This window comes from Podarcis erhardii (genome assembly GCF_964252035.2).
Source record: "Podarcis erhardii genome assembly, chromosome: 1".
Lineage (NCBI taxonomy): Eukaryota > Metazoa > Chordata > Lepidosauria > Squamata > Lacertidae > Podarcis > Podarcis erhardii.
In genome coordinates, this window is record NC_138497.1 from 92131812 (window position 1) to 92150696 (window position 18885).

The 18885-nt window shown below is 42.9% G+C and overlaps 1 protein-coding gene across 1 annotated transcript in view; it reads left to right on the forward strand.

The window, feature by feature from the left end:
* Positions 1 to 4901: 4901 nt before the first annotated feature.
* GLI2 (GLI family zinc finger 2) overlaps positions 4902 to 18885 on the forward strand; it is a 199071-nt gene continuing 185087 nt past the window's right edge. The window contains exon 1 of the mRNA XM_081852582.1: positions 4902 to 5535. The gene's annotated coding sequence lies outside the window, so the exon portion shown is untranslated. The remainder of the gene's footprint in view (positions 5536 to 18885) is intronic.

Genomic DNA, 18885 nt, shown 5'->3' on the forward strand with positions numbered 1-18885 from the left:
AAAATCATTTTCCTCCTATCAATAACTTTTTTCTTCTAAAAAAAAAAAACCAGAGGGAGTGATGAATGGTTGATCGAAATGGCAAAGATCTGTTGCTGACTTCTTTTTCAGTTCTGACACTCTTTCTCTGATGCCTGCTTGTCTCTAGTCCTCGAAACTTTATCTGCAAATGCTTCAGGTCTAATGCTCTTTGCAGCAGCATTAGACTAGAGGGAGGGGGAACATGGCAGCTCAAGGCTTGCCCAGCCTCATTCCCATGGCACTAAACTATGGCCTAGAATTCTTGCAATAGAAAAGCAACCACCACCACAACTGTGAAGCTTTTAAATAATCCCTAGAATGGTGCCAGGTCAGCCTGACAATTTAATGAAGCTTGATTTTAATAGTTGCATGGCAATGTATATTTTCAACAACAACAACAAAATCCAGTGGGAGACTTCCATGTGTGCTACCTTTGGGGGGGGGTGTAATCTAAAACTGGTCCCAGGTGATCATAGGTAAACTCATTTTATATAATCAGGCTCAGTACAAATGCCTTCAGTGGTCAGCACTACTGCAAAAATGAATGAAGTCCTTTATGGTATGACAAGGCAAAGATCTATAAAGGCTTTAAAAATCATATTGTCAGGAAAGCTTTATATAATGTTTGGAATCGATATAAGGATTTGTTGGAAAATAAAACACCCAGATGGTTGTCACCAATGGAAGCTAGAGCGGTAAAAAAACTTAATATGGATTCAAATTGGCCAAAATATAGTGAAATTATAGAATATGATGGTGAAAAAGTTAAATTACAGAGCTTTGAGAAACTAAAATCCAAAGTTCGAGACTGGTTACATTATTATCAGATAAATGAGACTTTTAAGCAGGACAAGAAATTAGGATTTCAGAAAGAGAGGTCAAAATTGGAAACAGAACTGTTAGAGACCAATACTAAGAATTTGTCTAAAATGTATAACTTGTTGCTGAAATGGAATACACAGGATGAAACAGTTAAATCAGCTATGATCAAATGGGCACAAGACTTAGGTCATGATATTATGTTTGCCGACTGGGAACAGTTATGGACCACAGGCCTTAAATTTACGGCATGTAGTGCCCTGAAAGAAAACATAATGAAAATGATCTATAGGTGGTACATGACCCCAGTCAAGCTTGCAAAGATATATCATTTGCCCAATAATAAATGCTGGAAATGTAACGAATGCGAAGGAACTTTCTATCATCTTTGGTGGACCTGCCCAAAGGTTAAAGCCTACTGGGAAATGATCTATAATGAAATTAAGAAAGTCCTTAAGTGGACATTTGCAAAGAAACCGGAGGCCTTTCTCTTGGGCATGGTCGGCCAATTGGTACCAAAGAAAGATAAGACCTTTTTCATGTACGCAACTACAGCAGCAAGAATTCTCCTGGCAAAGTATTGGAAGATGCAAGAATTACCTACTCTGGAAGAATGGCAGACGAAGGTGACTGAATTTATGGGACTGGCAGAGATGACCGGCAGAATCCGTGATCAGAGGAAGGAGACGGTGGAAGAGGACTGGAAAAAATTTAAATTATATCTTAAGAACTGTTGCAAAATTTTGGACTGATAAAATGTTAAGGGTTAAGAAATAGAGAAGTATAGTTGGAAATATTTAAGTTTAGAAAATCATGAAGGAAATTAAATTTTGAAAAGGAATGAAGGATTGCTAAAAATTTTGGACACAGGGGTGCAGTGAAGGGGAGGCATGGGGAAGTCATGTATTATTTGTTTGTTTGTTTAATTTTGTGTTTTTTCTTGTTTTATGAAAATTAATAAAAATTATTTAAAAAAAAAAAAATGAATGAAGTCCACTGAAGGGAACTTTGAACATGTATGGCATCTTTTCCCCTCCACACGATAACCAGGCTCTAAGTGCCTGAGATCAGATAGAAGATAGTGAGTTGATTTGATCCATCTTCTTTGATCTGCTTCTGCCTCACATACTTCTGTCTTCAAAGTAATTATGTAAGAGTCAATTCCTATGGCCACTTCAGTTCAGTAAGTATGGTAGCTTGGGAAAGTGGGTTAACTATAGAAAAGTGGCCTTTATATGTGTGCTTTCCATCCTCAGTATGAAATATGGCTTGGGTTTCCCATGCTATGCTGTGACACTGCATCATAAAGAAATTCCACACAGCGAAACTGCAGCAGAAATGGCACAGCAAATCGTCACCATCTGCAGCCTCTATAGAAGCATAGAATTGTAGAGTTGGAAGGGATCCCAGGCGTCATCTAGTCTGCCCCCTGCAATGCAGGAATCCTGCCCACATCTGACCCTAGGTGGGCTCAAACCACCAACCTTCTGGTTAACAGCCAGACACACTGACCCATTGCACTACTTGATGTAGGATAATTAGTTTAGCCCATGTTGAACTCACATTGAATTAGAATAATAAAATCATAGAGCTGGAGGCGACCACAAGGATCTTCCAGTCTAACCGCCTACCTGCACAAGACATTTGCTGCCTCAGTAACCCTGATAGGAAGCCCGCCAGCCTCTGTTCAAAATATAATGAAGGACAGTCCACCCCTTTCTAAGGCAGTCTGCTCCGCTGTTGGAAAACAAATTTGCTCTATCATCTGACTCATTTCACTATCTCACATAGCTACGTAGGTGAAGCTGCACAGGTACACAACAAACTGGTTAAAGCTTTGCACAACTGTGGCATGTGCCAGAATAGCCATGCTTCCACCAGTGACATCGATGGACCATCTCCAACTGGGCTGTGATGTGTCTGTGCATTCAAATCAAAGGCCACTTTATTGGTCAGTTGCTTACCATTTCCCACTAGTGGCAGAAATCTCCATGAATCAGTTTGATATGGTTTGGGTGCTGCACATCTTTGAGAACCTTTGGGGTGAGCTTTCCATATGGACTGGCCTTGGATTGCATCAGGGGGATGAGACATCTTTTTCAGTCCACAGGCCACATCAGCTCCTGTGCAATCTCGGGGTGGGAGCACATGCCAGTAGATGGTGGGACCAGAAGCAAAAAGTGAGTGGGGCCGAGGCAAAAAGTGGGAGGATCAGTCTTTCTGACTTCCTTTTGTACACTAGGACACCTTCCAGCTACACAAGTCAAAGGTTTATACAGTGCTTTTTTCTATATATATAAAGTTTAGGGGTACTCTCATTTCCCTACTCATATTGAAATGCTGCCCCTCAATGAGGCCAAACTTAGATTCACAAAATGTTTAGGGGTATGCGTACCCCTGCGTAACCCCCCCAAAAAGCACTGGGTTTAAATACACCCACCACACACACACACACACATCCTCCAGCTAGCAAGAAAATTGCATTTATCACATGTCAAGCCAGGCAAAAGCACGTAAGGAAGGACTGCTCAGGGTGTGGCCTGGGGATGAGGAGAGACAGAGGCACCAGAAGGGACACATTTGGCTGCAAACCTGAGGTTCCCCATCCCCGGATTGCATGTTATTTACCCATGCCAACACCACTGGCTCATGACTGGGAAATTCTGCTTTGATGAGAGTATGGAATAACGGGATCAGCCACTCCTCATGGAAGGCCAATTCACACATTCCGCGTGGTGTTCCAGCAACACAGACATTTTATTACCAAAGGTCAAGATAACACACACACACCCTTCATTCCTTGTACAGAAACTGAATGGATTGGTATTTGACTCTTGAATTGTAGAGCGGGGGAAGCTTCAGAAAAGGAGTACAAAAATGATATGGGCTAGAGCAACTCTGCTACGAGGAAATGATACAAAATGTGTGGGCTTTTTAGGAGAAGGAGAGTAAAGCAGAGGACATGATAATGGTACACAAGACTATTCATTTTGGAGAAAGTGGGTAGAGTTTTTCTCCCTGTCTCACAACACTTGAACCTGGCGCCATTAGCTGAAACCAAATGTTGGAAGATTCTGGACAAATTCCCCCTGCTGCCACTGCCCAAGACAGGCTGGCCACCACATTGGATGACTTAAAAGTGTTTTAGACAAAAGCATAGAGGATAAGCCTATAAATGGCTACTAGCCACGATAGCTATGTCCTCCTTCAGGTGCCAGAGGCAGTATCATTCTGAATGCCAATTGCTGGGTATCATAAGTGGGATCTCCTTTCGGGCTCCCCATAGGCCATCTGTAAGGTCAGGATGCTGAAGTAGATGGGTCATTGGCCTGATCCAGCAGGGCTTACTTTCATCTGATGTTCTCCTCTCACTTCAGAAATGGAGGTGGGGCAGCATCCTCCACCATAACTGCAGGTGCAGGGCAAGCAATGTGGCACACATGGAATTGCCATCCAACAGAAGGGAATACATGGGAGTCAGAAGGAATGGCTGGGCAGGTGATGGTAGTGTTAAGAAACAGTGGCAAACAGACTCCCCTGTCCCACACCAGCATTCTCTGACTGAGCCAGCTGCCCCACTCTGCCTAAGGGGAGGGCCTGCCCTGAACAAAATTCATTTCAGCAGCCACTGTGCCACTACAGGCATGCACCACTTGGTCAGTGTGTTGCCTTTCACATGTTACTCCATGGTGGGCTCCCAAGTAGCCAGAGCTAATACCTACTTGGGTAGGACCCTTCCTGACACAGGAGCTAAAAGGTGTGCCTGTTTATGGGTTGTGCGCACACGACGTCTCCAGCTGTGTGTGCTTAACACTCATCACCTGCATCCCTTAGGAGAGATCAACCTGCCCAGCTGTGATCACCTCTCTGCTCCTTCCAATCCAACCCCACTAGCTGCGTCCCGCTTCCAACTTCGGTTATGTGGAAAAGGAAAAAGGAAAAGCGGAAGGAGAGAGAGAGAGAGAGAGATCCCAGCCTATCTGGAATAGCTCATGGTGCAATTGACGAAGGGCGGGGAGAAACAGGAGGCGCAGGCGTGGATTAGAATGAAAACAGATCAGTCAATGGATTTGGACTCCGGAGATCATCTGACTTGAGTTAACAAACCCCAACTGGATTTCGAAGTGTGGGAGAGAGAGGGGAAAAGTTTCTTTTCCCCCTCCACCTCCTCTTTCTTTTTTAACTTTCCTCCACTGGCGGCGGCGGCAGCGGTGGTGGTGGGGAAAAGCAGAACCCTCCCTCTCGCGCGCTCTCCTCCCCCTGCTGCGTTCCTTAATTTCTCCCCGAGCGTGCGCGTCCGGGGATGTCCTACGTTGGGATGATGGATGGCAGGAGGGCAGAAACGCGGCGGCAGCCGAAGAAGCGCCCAGCACTTTTTTGAACTCTCCCTCTCTCCCTTTCCCGGACGATCCTCCTCAATGAGCCTTCGAGAAGGAGGAGGAGAAAGGGGAAGCTTGCGCTCCAGCCGGGATTTTTGGTAGCGGCAGCAGCAGCACCATCAACAGCAGCAACTCCCGCTTTTCAAGAAGGGGTAGAAAAACGACGCACAAAAGGACTGCAAGCGGCAACAACCCTCCCTCCCTCCCTCCCTCCCCCCAAGCCCTGAAGTGGACGATGGGGCGCTGGATTCGCAGCCCTCTCCTGGAGCCGGAGCAGCCGCTGGCCCTGTGAAAAAGCAAACAAACTTCTCTTTGGGTAAAGTTGCTTCCCTCCGTTTCCCTCCCCCTCCCCACCCCCACATTTTGGAATGCTTTGGGATTCTAAAGCGAGTCCTTCAAGTGTCGATTGCCTCCCCCCACAGCCGTTAAAGTGTGTTTGTTTGCGTGTTGGAGCAGACGAGGGGGGTCCGCGCACTCTTTCCCGCCGCCGCGCTCCCCCACCCTTGGTGGGTGTGACGGCAAAAGTTGGTAACAGGCGGGTCGGTGCTGCTGTGGATTGATTGATCTGAAGCAGGGAACCTGCGCACGTGTGTCCCCCCCCCCCTCTCTCTCTCTCTCTCACACACACACACACACACAGAGAGAGAGAGAGAGAGAGAGAGAGAGAGAGAGAGAGAGAGAGATGCATTTTCAGGAACTGTGGCGGTGCCTTGACTTTCCTGCTACAACTAGGCAGGAGGGGAGGAGCAGCAGCAGATGAGAGATTGACCAACGTTCGGCTTGGAATGTTGGGAGAATTCCTCCCCCACGGGGGTGCGTGGGTGGTGGGAAAGGTGGGGGCTGCCCCAATACTAGTGAGGCTGCCGCTCCTTCTGGGGAGATCCGTCCTGCTTTCTCTCCGCCTCCCCCCCCCCAACCTGTGTGTATCTGTTGATTTGAAATCTCCCATCTCCGCGGAAGACGGGCGCGGGGGTGCCTGGGTGGGAGTCAGTTCCTTCCACAAGAAGCGGCTTTCCTTGCCCTGCTCCACTCCCTGCAGCTCCCACCCACGCGCCCCAACTTTCCATGAGTTTTGCGAACATGTGACGGGCGGTGTTGGTTGCTTTTCTCCGCTGCACACCTTTTGAACTGCAAAGCGTGGCGCGGATATTTCATAGCGGTATCTTACGCATAAGCCAGATATCCTACGTGCATCTCCCTCCCTCCCTCCCTGCCTCCCTCCCCCCCCCTCTCTCTCTCTCTCTCTCTCTGTGTGTGTGTGTGTGTGTGTGTGTGTGTATACCAATCCCGCAGGGATGCGTGTATAGGCATTTTCCAGAAACAAGACGGTAACCTGGCGGGGGCTGTGAGCCTGCGATTATAACGGGGAGTGAGTGATCACTTATTTGCAACTTAAATTTTGGTGTGCGCGCCATTCCCTAAAATCTTTTACAGGGAGAGATGGAGAGGCTCTTGGGTTTAACTTAACTCCTCGCAATTGTCTCCCTCTGGCCACTTATCCACCCCCCCCTTTTTTTCCCAAAGCAATCTTTCGGCAAGTATATTTGCGAAGGAATTTCAAAAATCCACCCTGCAACTTGATCCCTGTGTGATGGGGAGCGGCATGGAGTGAGCTGGGCGCCAATCCTATTAAGGATTTGGAGAGCTGAAGGGGTGCTTACCCCCCCCCCTCCAAGAACTCAAAGGCTTGAAGACAATTGTAGAAGGAGGGAGGGAATCGTTTCTTCTTGTTTTTCTTGTTAACCCCCCCCCCAAGAAACCCTCCACACATACTAAATTGCTGTCATTTGTTGAGATTTTCCAGGTGCACCTTTGCCTAAAATAGTTACCTGAGTTTCAAACTATTATGCTTGTGTGTGTTCAGATTCTGGCATTAAAGATGTGTTGTTTGGCCTGTTGAACACTTTCCATCCAAGTTGCACGGGGAGTCAATGTAGAGGTTTTCAGGCAGCATGATAAAGAATATAGCCAATAACAACTTTGGAAAGGGTGGAAAAAATGCAGAAGATTCACATAGGCTATCCCTGGAGTGGGGGGGATTACAGGGACCCTTTGGAGCTGTAGCACTCAACCAGATAGGTGCTGAGGATCTGCAATGTTCTTGCTGCTTATGGTCCATGAGAGTGTAAAGTTGTTAGGATATTCCTCAATGTAACTCACTGAGAGCACAAGACGACTTTTAAAAGACTGTTGGTCACCTTTCATTGCAAGTGCCACAAAAATAACATTGCACTGGCCCATCAAAACACCACTCTTAAAGGGGTGTAGAGACTGGCAAGATAAGTCTTCAGTTGTAGGGGGATTTTAGCTTTGTGTGTGGATGTATGAGAGGGAGATCCCTGTGGCCAAGATCCTCACAAAGAGAAGCACTCTAAATGCGTAGGGCATTTGCCTTGTAATGAGAGGTGTGGTGCAACCCCAATGCATGTTTACTTGAAAGTTAAGTCCCACTGTGTTCAGTTAGTTTTACTTCCAGAGAAATGTATGTGTAGAACAGCAGCTTAGCAGCACAATCCTATGCATTTTTACTCGGAAGTAAATGAAGTTGTATCCGATGAGAGCTTTGGCTGGTTTGTGCCCATTAAATAAAAGTAAAATGCAAATGCATAAAGTAATACATTGGTTCCTTACTCTTTAAAAAAAAAACGACAATGCACATAGTCTGTTATGATCTCTCTTATTTTATGTAGTTTTTCAAAACCTGCACATATTGGGGTACCCTTTCCACAGCTGAAGCGTTTTGAAGTTTATGTATTATTGACTGTTACAGATAAAAAGAGCAGTTGTAAAACTTTCTCTCCTTTTTATGCAATAGAGGTCTCTGGGGATGTCCAAGAATTTGAAAGTAAACGTTGCACTCGCATGCTGCATAAAATAGCATTTAAACAAATATTGTATTGGCATGTCCCACGAACCCAGTGCCAAAAGAGTAGAGTAAATAAACGGTGAAATCCAAAATATACAGACGTGGAAAAGACTGATTTCTTGCAAAGACTTACTGATTTGATCTGTTTGTTCTAGCTACCTTAGATTTAAGAGAGAACCTTATGGGGGGGGGGGCTTAAAAACAAATTTACGTACATTTTGCTGCAAGGAAAACAAATTGTGCTGCCTACTTTCACCTGGAAAAGGAAATCTTTTAGATATATAGTACATCATTTACAGCTTTATAAAATTCATGTTGATTGTTGCATATTGCTCAAGCAGTAGTCGTTGGGGTTTTGTATTAATATATCTATATATATCTTGATATTTGCCTGGAGTTATTTATATTTTGTTCAGAGTGCCAGGAAACTTTGACACCTGTCAAACTTTGACTTGCCCTCAACATAAATGGCATATTGAGTATAACTTCACATCTGGCTATATATAATCTAACAAATTACCCACAGTGGAACTTTTTGTGGGGCAATTAAAAAATAAGGCAAGTTTCCAATTTGACAACCCACCCACAATTTTGAAAAGACAGAAAATCAACTTATACTGAACTGTTTCTCTTTGGTGAACTTTTCAATCCTCTGGGGTGTGTTTGTAAAAGAGATAATCTTTAAAGCAAGGTGTGGGGGAAGATTCACTTGATGCTGAATCCTGTTGTTGCCTTAAGCACATAACTTTGAAGTGCCCAGAAATGTAACCACTGTACTGCATAGGAAAACATATCCTGGGGACTCTTTCCAACTTCCTTTTAATGTCTTTATTTCTTCATGCGTCAAAAGGGTTGTAGGTTTGGGTGGATTCATATGGATAAAAAAATGGTTGCAGCTGGACATTTGTGTATATGGTATGTGCACTGAAGGCTGAGACATAACACTTATTTAAATCCGATGATGCTGATTTAAAAGTCATCATTCTGATTTAAATCTAGAGGCAACTTGGAGGATATTTCCCATCTTATTATGAAAAGCTGTGCGGGCATATGCTAAGCAACTGGTGTCAAATTCTTAGCTTGTTTTATGTGGGAAGAATCTTGAGAAGCATCCTTATTTGAGCCAACTGGAACCATTTTAGAAAGGGTGGGGTGTAAATATTTAAAATAAACCATTCTAGAATTTATATCTGCCTTTAATGTGACAAAGTTTGAAATGCTATCCTAAATGATTGCAGAAATCAATTGCCTTTTGTTTATGCTAAGCAAAATTTGAATAGCAACAAACGGTATAGAAGATACTTTTTGTCAATATAAATTAGAATGAAATATTTGAGATACTTGACAGTATTCCCCCCCCCTTAATTCAGATTTCTTAAAATTATTTAGTTACTTGTTTAAAAAGCACCTGACGATGGGTTGGGTGCCGTATGTGGGTGAACTCAAAGGAGAGATCTGTCCGCTGACTTATAATCAAACATGGCACAGGTAAAGGGAAGAAGACATTTATCCTGAAAAGTAGAGCCAAAATAAAGAAGTAGGTTTTAAGCCACTGGAAGGAAAGGTAAGGTGACGGCAGCAGAGATGGAGCTGCATCTCTTAAAACCTGAGATGTGCAGCCCAATCTATGCACGTCTGTTTGAAAGTAAGTAATCTGAATTCAATGTGTCTTAGTCCCAAGAAGTCATAGATAGGACTGCAGCCTTACAGCCCAATCCTATACTCCTTTACTCAGACATCCTACTGTGAGGGGTATTGTTCCCAATAGAGTGTGTATACAGCTGCAATCAAAGGAAATCACTCATAAATAAAATAATGTTGTGCTTTTACAGTACTTTATTTTCAAATACTCAATTTCTGGCCCGGCATACTGCATTGCCACATTGTTACCATTGCTATTTAGGATCAGGATGTTAGGAAAAAGGCTGTTCCAATGCATTCTAATTTTAGATTAATTTGGGGTTTGTTAGTATCATAGAGTCACCCTTCACGCATTCCAAGGTGCATCTTTTACACGGACAGTCTTTTTCCCAAGCACATAAGAGTTTTGTAGAAAAGTGAATAGACATTGCTACCCCTTGCTCCCTCAACTCCTGGTGGCCTACTGTAAGCCAGTTGTTTGCACTGCATCCTGAAAGATACACAAATCCTTCAAGCTTTTTGTGCTCTCAGAAGTGCCTTGTTCACAGTGGAGTTTCCAGTACGGATTAGCGAAGAAAGCAAATTCAGCCAGCAATCACACAAAACTCTATATTTATTTGTGTAGCAAACACCCATCCATTGCTGTCCTTAGAATGAGTACACTTAACAGTCTTACTCAAGTTGAAGTAGAGGGTTAAAAGGAGAAAGAGGTGTTTTTGAATGGTTTGGATTTTTTTGTGTTTTTTTTAAATACTCTTATTCCCTAAATACAGCTTCTCTAACACTTCTTTGGACTGTTTGCACTTGAGCTACTTGTTCTGTTATCTGAATTTCTATGAATGAAGTTGACTGCACTGCAGTGTGTTAATTTACTTGAGCAGTGTTTGACATACACTTGAAAGCAGGGTAAATATAGAAAAGAACTGGGGTTTATTTTGTTAGCATTTCGAAGGAAAAGCAGCAACCCAAAATTGAATCTTGAGAGTTAATTACTTCCTTTACAAACACTGCCACAGTGCAAAAACATCGTATTTAATGGTCTTTGGTTAGATACCTGCACACTTTGTGAATTCCCATTGGACACTTACAGATCTTATATAGGGCAATCATGAAAACTCGGAACATATGGCTGCATATGTAGAACTCAAGGGTAAATTGCTGGAGATGATCTCTTCACTTTATTTGGAATACCCAATGAATGGGGAGCCAACAATAATAACAGTTTGGATAATTAACAAAAACTCTGTGTTTTGTCCAGAAATCCACTTGAAGTATACCAGAGTTAAAAGCTTTATTGGAACCTGAAGGAATGGCAGAAAAATGTCCCTGAATCTGTTAATCCTGGTGCAGTTGTTAGGGCTTTCCTTAAATAAATGAAAAAGTGCTAGGAACTGAAAAACAATAAGCCCAAATTGCAGCTGAAAAAGAGGTGCCTGATAATACAATCCTATGCATGTCTACTCAGAAAAGGTCCCATTGAATTTGATAGGACTTTTCTTCAACCTTAGTTGGTCACCAGGATCTGTACATACAGTACTAGGCATCTGGACCTCAATCCAGAGTCTACTAATGATGGTTAGAAGCTTTGTTTCCACACACCGCACCCCACTCCTTCCCTTCTCGATTTATTACATTTTTTTTAAAAAAACTGGCCATTACTATTTAAGTTCTTAAGACTAGGTGAAGCAAAATAATACAGGCCAGAGTACTAGACACTTGCTGCTATGTATCATTTCTGTTCCCTTCCCACTTTCAAGGTCTGAAAGGGCATTTAAAAGAAGCCTTAGCCCAGCTCGAGACTTTTCTCCCTGTTCCCTGCTAGAAAGGGGGAGAAATAGAGAACCCACATTAATTTTGTGCATCTGGGAGGATAAGCTTTTAAAGCAGGCTCTGGCGTTTTTGGGTTAACTTGAATAGGTTAATGTTTAAAAAAAGAGGGGGGTGGACACATTGGTGGGGAGTGGGTTTTAACTGAGTACCCAATCCCATTCATTCATTAGCATAAGAAAACCAGTTTTAGTGCATTTACTATTGTATTGAGTGAAGAGTTCCAACAGTCAGGAGGAGAAAGAAAGTGAAAAGCTGCAAAGAAATGATGGGCTATTCAGATTATTCAGCAAGCCCCCCTCCTCCCCAGCTCCGGTCATCTGCCTTCGAGATCGGGGTATGGGGATCTCACTTTTATCTCCCCCCCTCCACTTTCCCTTTTCTTTTGCCTTTTTCACACGTTCACTTTTGTCAAGGTTTATTGATCACGTTTTTTTCTTCTCCGCAAATCTGTGGAAAATTTAATGAACCAAAAACAACAGTGACATAAAAGGAACTTTTAGCACCAGGGCTGAATTCTCATATTCTCTTTCTCTCTCTCTCTCTCTCTCTCTCTCTCTCTCTCTCTCTCTCTCCACATTTCAGCTAGAATTCTGCCTCTCCTCCTCATTGTGTAGTTACTGTAGGAACATACAGTAGAAACTGGGGGAAAACAGCTGCACTGGTAACTGTTCATTGGGGGGGGGGGGAGAGTTTGTATAATGCGTGTGACCTGACAGAAAGCCCAATTATAAATGCCTTTCTCTCTCCTTTGATACCTTTGTGAGGGTCAGATGCTAGACACTGCTCCTGCTCCTGCTCACAGGACTGCATCTGATAAAGTATTTCCTTTGAGGGGAGAATGAAGCCCATTAGTTGCCTGGCATTTCAACCCAAGTCGCAATGATTGCGGATTACCAGTCCTTATTTACAGCTCCCTCAATTGTTTTAGTGGCCTGCTCTTTGCTCGGCCCACATCTGCCCTGCCTCTGTGCTGTCTTGGCGTGTTTTATGATGCAAATGTTTTTTTGTTGCTTTACAAATAGTTTCAGTATCTGGATGATCTCAGGTGGCGTAGCTGAAAAGCAGCTTCTTTTCTCCCAGTTGGACTCAAACCCTGTAATTAAGCGGGGCTTCCAGGGCGATTATATATTTGGTTCCAGTACCCTTTCGGAGCAATTTCCCTTTAGGAAACCAGTTGAACTTTCGGCTCATTAGGATGCGCTTGTGGTTAATCTGAAAGGCTTTGGACAATAGCAATTCTTAGCCTTCCTTCTCCACCCTACTGCCTTTTCTCTTGATTGCATGAGTACCAGAATAGCGGGGAAATGGAACTGAGCATATTTGTGACAAACCACATTAAGATGCATTCACCTGGATATACTGTAGAGTAGTTCTCTTGGAGCTGTTATCTTGCTTGTTTCACAATAACTTCTGAATTCTTGTTTAACTTCTTACTGTGCTTGGACTTAAACGCTGACTCCCCAAATGTGAATGTATATATTCCACTTGCATACAAGCACACATACTCCTACTGTTATAGATCTAAGCCAGTGAGTGCAGCTATCTGTCAACATTTGCTTCTGCCTCTCTGAGAAGTCTCTTAAAGCATTCACAAAATGCACATGGGGTTGCCTACATAAGGGACAGGTAACCTGTGGCCCTCCAGATGTTATTGGACCCCAACTCTCAACAACTTCAGCTAACATGGTCCCTGTTCGGATGATTGGAGCGAGATTTGAAGGGCCACAGATTTCTTCATCCTTGGTCCACATTCACATGTTACCAGTTTTTTTACATCCGCTCTCATATCCAGTTTTACATCCAGTTTTACATCCAGTTTTCCAGCTGGATTTTTTTAAAAAATGAAACAAAGGGAGAACACAGGAGCACAGGAAGCTGACTTATACAGAGTCAGAACAATTAGTCCAGCAGTTTTCCAAGCTTTCAGGCAGGAGACATTTCGAGCTCTGCCTGGAGAGGCTGGGGATTAAACTAGAGACTGACTGACTGTGAAACAGGTAGCTAAGAATGGAATGGAGGAATATATTACAGTGGTACCTCGGGTTACAGATGCTTCAGGTTACAGACTCTGCTAACCCAGAAATAGTACCTCAGGTTAAGAACTTTGCTTCAGGATGAGAACAGAAATCATGTGGTGGCGGCAGTGGGAGGCCCCATTAGCTAAAGTGGTACCTCAGGTTAAGAACAGTTTCAGGTTAAGAACGGACCTCCAGAACGAATTAAGTTCTTAACCCGAGGTAGCACTGTATTCATTGATGAGCATATGTTGGGGACGGACAAAGGATATAACTCTCTTTACAATGGCCCCACTTCTTAGCTTCCCAGGAGCATCTGGTTGGCTATGGTTGGAATTACTGTGATGGGCCAATAGGTTACCCTTTGGTCTGGTCTAAAAAGAGAATAATTACTATGGATCATGACTTCTTAAGATAAGGGTTTGAAGCCAGAGGCTTCAGAGGTTCAACTTTAAAACCTACATCACTGGTAACAGTTACTTTCAATTTATTCATGAGTGGGGCTAGGATTCTTCCCTGGAACAAATGCATAGCAAGAGAACTAGCAAACAAAGCTTTCACCACAGATCAGACTAAGGATGGTGGAATCACACCACCATTTTATGAGTGTTTGTGTGTTATTTGCATTGATATTGTATGGCAAATTGAACACCCTCCCCCAGGGAACATTGGTTAACTAACCTGTCTTGTGAATGGTCCAGGATATGTCAAGACCAGGATAGCCGACATGGCAGTATCCAGATGTGGATGGACAATTCCCATCTTCCCTGGCCATTGGCCATGTTGTCTGCTGGGAATTTATTTAATTGAGCACCTGAACCAAGCCTGAAGTTCAAACATCTAGTAAACTTTTAAACATGGACTGTGGTGGGAAAGAGAAGCTAGGAAGCTGGCCCAATTTACTGTACCAGAAGCTCAAATTTCCTGATCAATTCACAGTTAGCTCACTCCCTAACCACTATATAAATGATGCTGGGGAAAGAACAAAGATGTTAATTTCATAATCACTTTGTTCAGCATTTCAGTATTTCCCTCCTTCCCCCGAGGCCTCAAAAGGTGGCTGTCAAAAGAGACTGAATGTTCTACAGGGCTAGACAAGTGCTGAAGTTGAAAATGAAAAGAAAATACTCTTTTGCCTGCATGTGTGGAAAGGAAAAGAGGCTACAGCTCAAGGAGTAGAGCAGACACTTTGTATGCAGAAGGTTCTGAGGAAAATCCAGGTAAAAAGAGAATGAGCAGTCCCTGCAACGCCATGGCTAGATAGAGTAGACCACTGATCACCATATCAGATGCTAGAAGGCATTATTTACCTAGATTAATTAGGCTATTAATGATGGCTTTTTAGGAGATGCCTCTCCCTCTCATAGAGCTACAATTCTCAGAGTGGTTTAATTAGTCAGTCCTCCTTCCCAGAGAACTCTGGGAATTGCTGCTTTTTGTCACTAGGGGCTGGGGTCCTTAACAACACTCAGCATCCTGAGCAAATTTTTTAAAGTGGTATGATACTGCTTTAAATGTAAAGTGGAGATGGGGGCATTGGATTCTATAGATGAATGTAAATGCCTCTTTCATCATCCTGCATCTGCCCTTAATATTTATTTTTCTGCATTCATCTGTGAAAGGAGGGGTGGGATCAAGCCCACAGGCCTCACCCCTCATTTGCCAAACTTTTACCCAAACGCAAGCAGAGCCTAAGGGCAAGCTACGTGAGTGTAGGCTCTCCTTAGAGGTTTAGGTGAACACTCAAGTGGTGCCAGCCGGCATGATCTTGCGCTCTCAGTATTCATCTTCTGCATGAATGAAGATATGGCCTTGTAGCAAATGGTTCTTTGTACCTCCTGCATGGCAGTTCGAGGCATTCAGAGATGTGGTCAGTCTTCACTAATGACCTATTTGGATTATTTTTTCACCACATAGACTGATGACAAAAAATGTGGGGGTAGTCAAGTAAGTTTTACTCAGAGTAGATGCACTGAAATTAATAGACATAACCTAGTTGCACTTATTACTTTGAATGGATATACAGTGGTACCTCGAGTTAAGAACTTAATTCGTTCCAGAGGTCCGTTCTTAACCTGAAACTGTTCTTAACCTGAAGCACCACTTTAGCTAATGGGGCCTCCTGCTGCCGCTGCAGGGTGATTTCTGTTCTCATCCTGAAGCAGAGTTCTTAACCCGAGGTACTATTTCTGGGTTAGCGGAGTCTGTAACCTGAAGTGTATGTAAGCCGAGGTACCACTGTACTCTGACTAAAACTTACTTAAGTGTGACCTTTGTTGTGCTTTTGTAATGCTGTACATGAAAGTCATCAGAACCGGTAATGAGTGATTTGATTGACTGATGTTTATTTCTGAAGCTCAGGGCAGTTTATGTGGAGAGGCCATCTCCCAGTCCCATCCAGAGACTTTTGATGCTGAAACAATAGGAGTGTTCAGAGACAGCCATGTGTTCTGCTAAAGCATCAGTAGGCAGGGCTTTTTTTCAGTCAGAACTCAGTTCTGGAACCTTTCAGGTGGGTGCCATTGCCATTATAAGAGCAAGGGAGGCGTTCATGGTGAGTTCTGGCACCTCTTTTTCTAGAAAAATAACACTGCCGGTAGATGACCATGTTTCTTGGGCATCATTCACCTTTGGCAAGGTGCATGGGCGCAACCAAAAGAGGGTAAGGCCACAAGGCACTTTCCTATGCATACTCTTGCATGCAAGCACACACAAAGGCCACAGAGGGCCCCTGATGTAGCAAGTTAGTCTCCCCATGTTAAAGTATAAAGGGGAGCAGGATTAGATTCACTAGTCATTCCTCCCTGTAGTCTTGGCATTAATTTTCTCAGTGATGAGTGTACAGCTGCTAGGCTGTGGTGCATTCACACAATGGCAAGTGGGCACGATTCTGCTGGATTCACTGAGTGCATGGGAAGCATTCATGTAGACAGCCCTAATGATTGGTCTCATATGCTCACAGACCATATTCTCTTTAGATTGATTGCAAATATTGCATAACACTAAAAAACAAAACAAAAAAACCCCTACTAATTTTATTAGGCTTTTATGCTGAAAAGTAGTTTGATGTCACAAATGAAAAAAAAAACATTCAAATAGCCATTCCACTTACCCCCATTCTACATGAAAAGAAACCACATTAATTCTCACACACACACACACACACACACACACACAGTAATCTGTGGGGCTTTATTATAGCCCTCTTCTTTTTCTTGGTAGCTGAGAAAAAAGAAAACCCTGTTGATTAAGGACATATCTGTTAAAAGAACATCAGTTTTAAAAGACTGCGGTTCCTTTTCAGAGGGACCCTTAGCGAGCCCTTTTTGTGTGCAGAGGACAATGCAATAAGTCAGACGGGACTTTTTGAGCTGCATCTGTAAGGAACTGTAAGGGCCCCTGAAGTACACTTGTGTTAAGTTGAATTGATTGAGATTTAATGGCCGTTAGTGGCTATGAATGGTAATTATTTTCTTGAGTGTCTTCAGTGCGCTTGACATTAATAACTGATGGACTTGTATATGTGCATGAACCAACTGCATGATTTACTTATAGAGATGCTTTCGCCCACCCTCCTTTTTCATAATTTAGTTGTTTTGATGGTTTGTTGGGGTTTGTTGTTTTTTTTTATGTAAAAAACAACAACAACATTGGCTTCAAGGAGCATGTACATCTTGTCAATTTAATTTTGTCCTCTTGATATTTCACCCGCTTTCCAGCATAAATCAAGCCATTATATAGCTGGGTGTGATGAATTTGTTTTACATGCCATCGTGAATTAATGTTATGCAAATGGAAGCTTTACAGGTACCATGATTTACTTAATAACAAGTTCCAATATTTAGGCTCATTCATTTTATTTTGAAGGTTTATAGGTTGTATGCGTGTGTGCCTGTGTGTGTGTGTGTGTTTGCACACAGGTACATAATAACTTTTTCAAATGTGAGATTTGTGTGTATTTGCTGTGTAAGCACATATTGATGGTTGTGAATCATGGTTGTAACATGCTTTGCCTACCAAGGCATTTCAAAGAGAATATTCAAATACTGTGTGTGGGTTTGAGAGAGAGAAAAATGGCACCCGTGATTATTTTAGGTAACATTATGAAGAGGCATCTCTTCTATATCATTTGAAGCTTTTCTTGTAGGTCACTTAGGTAAACAGCAGTTTTTTATTCTTCCTGTACACACCATGAAGGCTAGCCTAAGACAATCTATGGAAGTGCCATTTATTCAGAATGCTTTGAAAAATCCGCAAGAGCTCTAAGAATCTCAGTCCAAGGGTGGGTGTCTATATTATTGCAGATTTTCGAACTGATCATACCCCCACCTGTTCTTACTCAAGGTTAAGGACAATGGAGAGTGACATCTGACACATAAATACACCTCAGATTGCTGAAGATGAAAATAAATTTTTAGCTTTGCTTTCAAAAAATTGAGGTCTTGCAAATCCAATGATTGACAGTCTTTCAGTCTGTCATTTTCCTTCTCCAGATATACAGACACAAGGCACCTTGGCTTGATACATTGGTCGTGTTTGGGCTTGTGACAATATATTCTGGTCTTGATATTTCAGTGGCCTCAGACTCAAGGTTTTAAGTCTGGTTTTCCCTGTCCATCTAGTATTAAGTCTGTGACAGTTTCTAAAACTTGCAATAAAGTTAAGAATACAAATAAAGTGAACAGTTTATAAAATTCAGGACAAGGGTCCAAATCAGTCAGCAACTTGACCAACAGAAGCCCAAGGAAAATGACTGAGGGTTGTCTAACAACACATCTTACCATGTGTTCTGCTTTTGAATGCAGCATTTGTTCCAGGGGATTTGAACAGAAATGGATCCCCGTGCATTTTGTCTGCTGTTAACACATCAACATTGGGTTCATGTGATTATGAATCATACCTATCACCCAGATGCCGGAGGCTTGTCTGGACCTGGAACAGGCAAATGCAAATTGGATGCTGGGGGGATACTTGTAGAGCAGGATACTGTAGTAAGGCAGGGTGGGTGATCACTAAATAGCCTTAAAAGTTATACAATAGATTTAATGAAACAATAAGCAAAAGAACATGCAAAACTTGTGATGGGGAGGGAGTTGCACCATTGGAAACTGGCTATTTGTGTGTGAAAGGGAAAATTATAGGAAAATTGGCAGTTCTTAAATACAGCAAAATATTGCTTATCCGGTGCCGTCTAATCCAAACACTTCCTTGTTCTTTATAGACACACTTCACTACAAACTGTCCTGCTTTATGAACCCTCTTTTGGACATCCCGTTGTAGCAGACAAACTTCATGTTCTCCCCGCTCTCTCCCT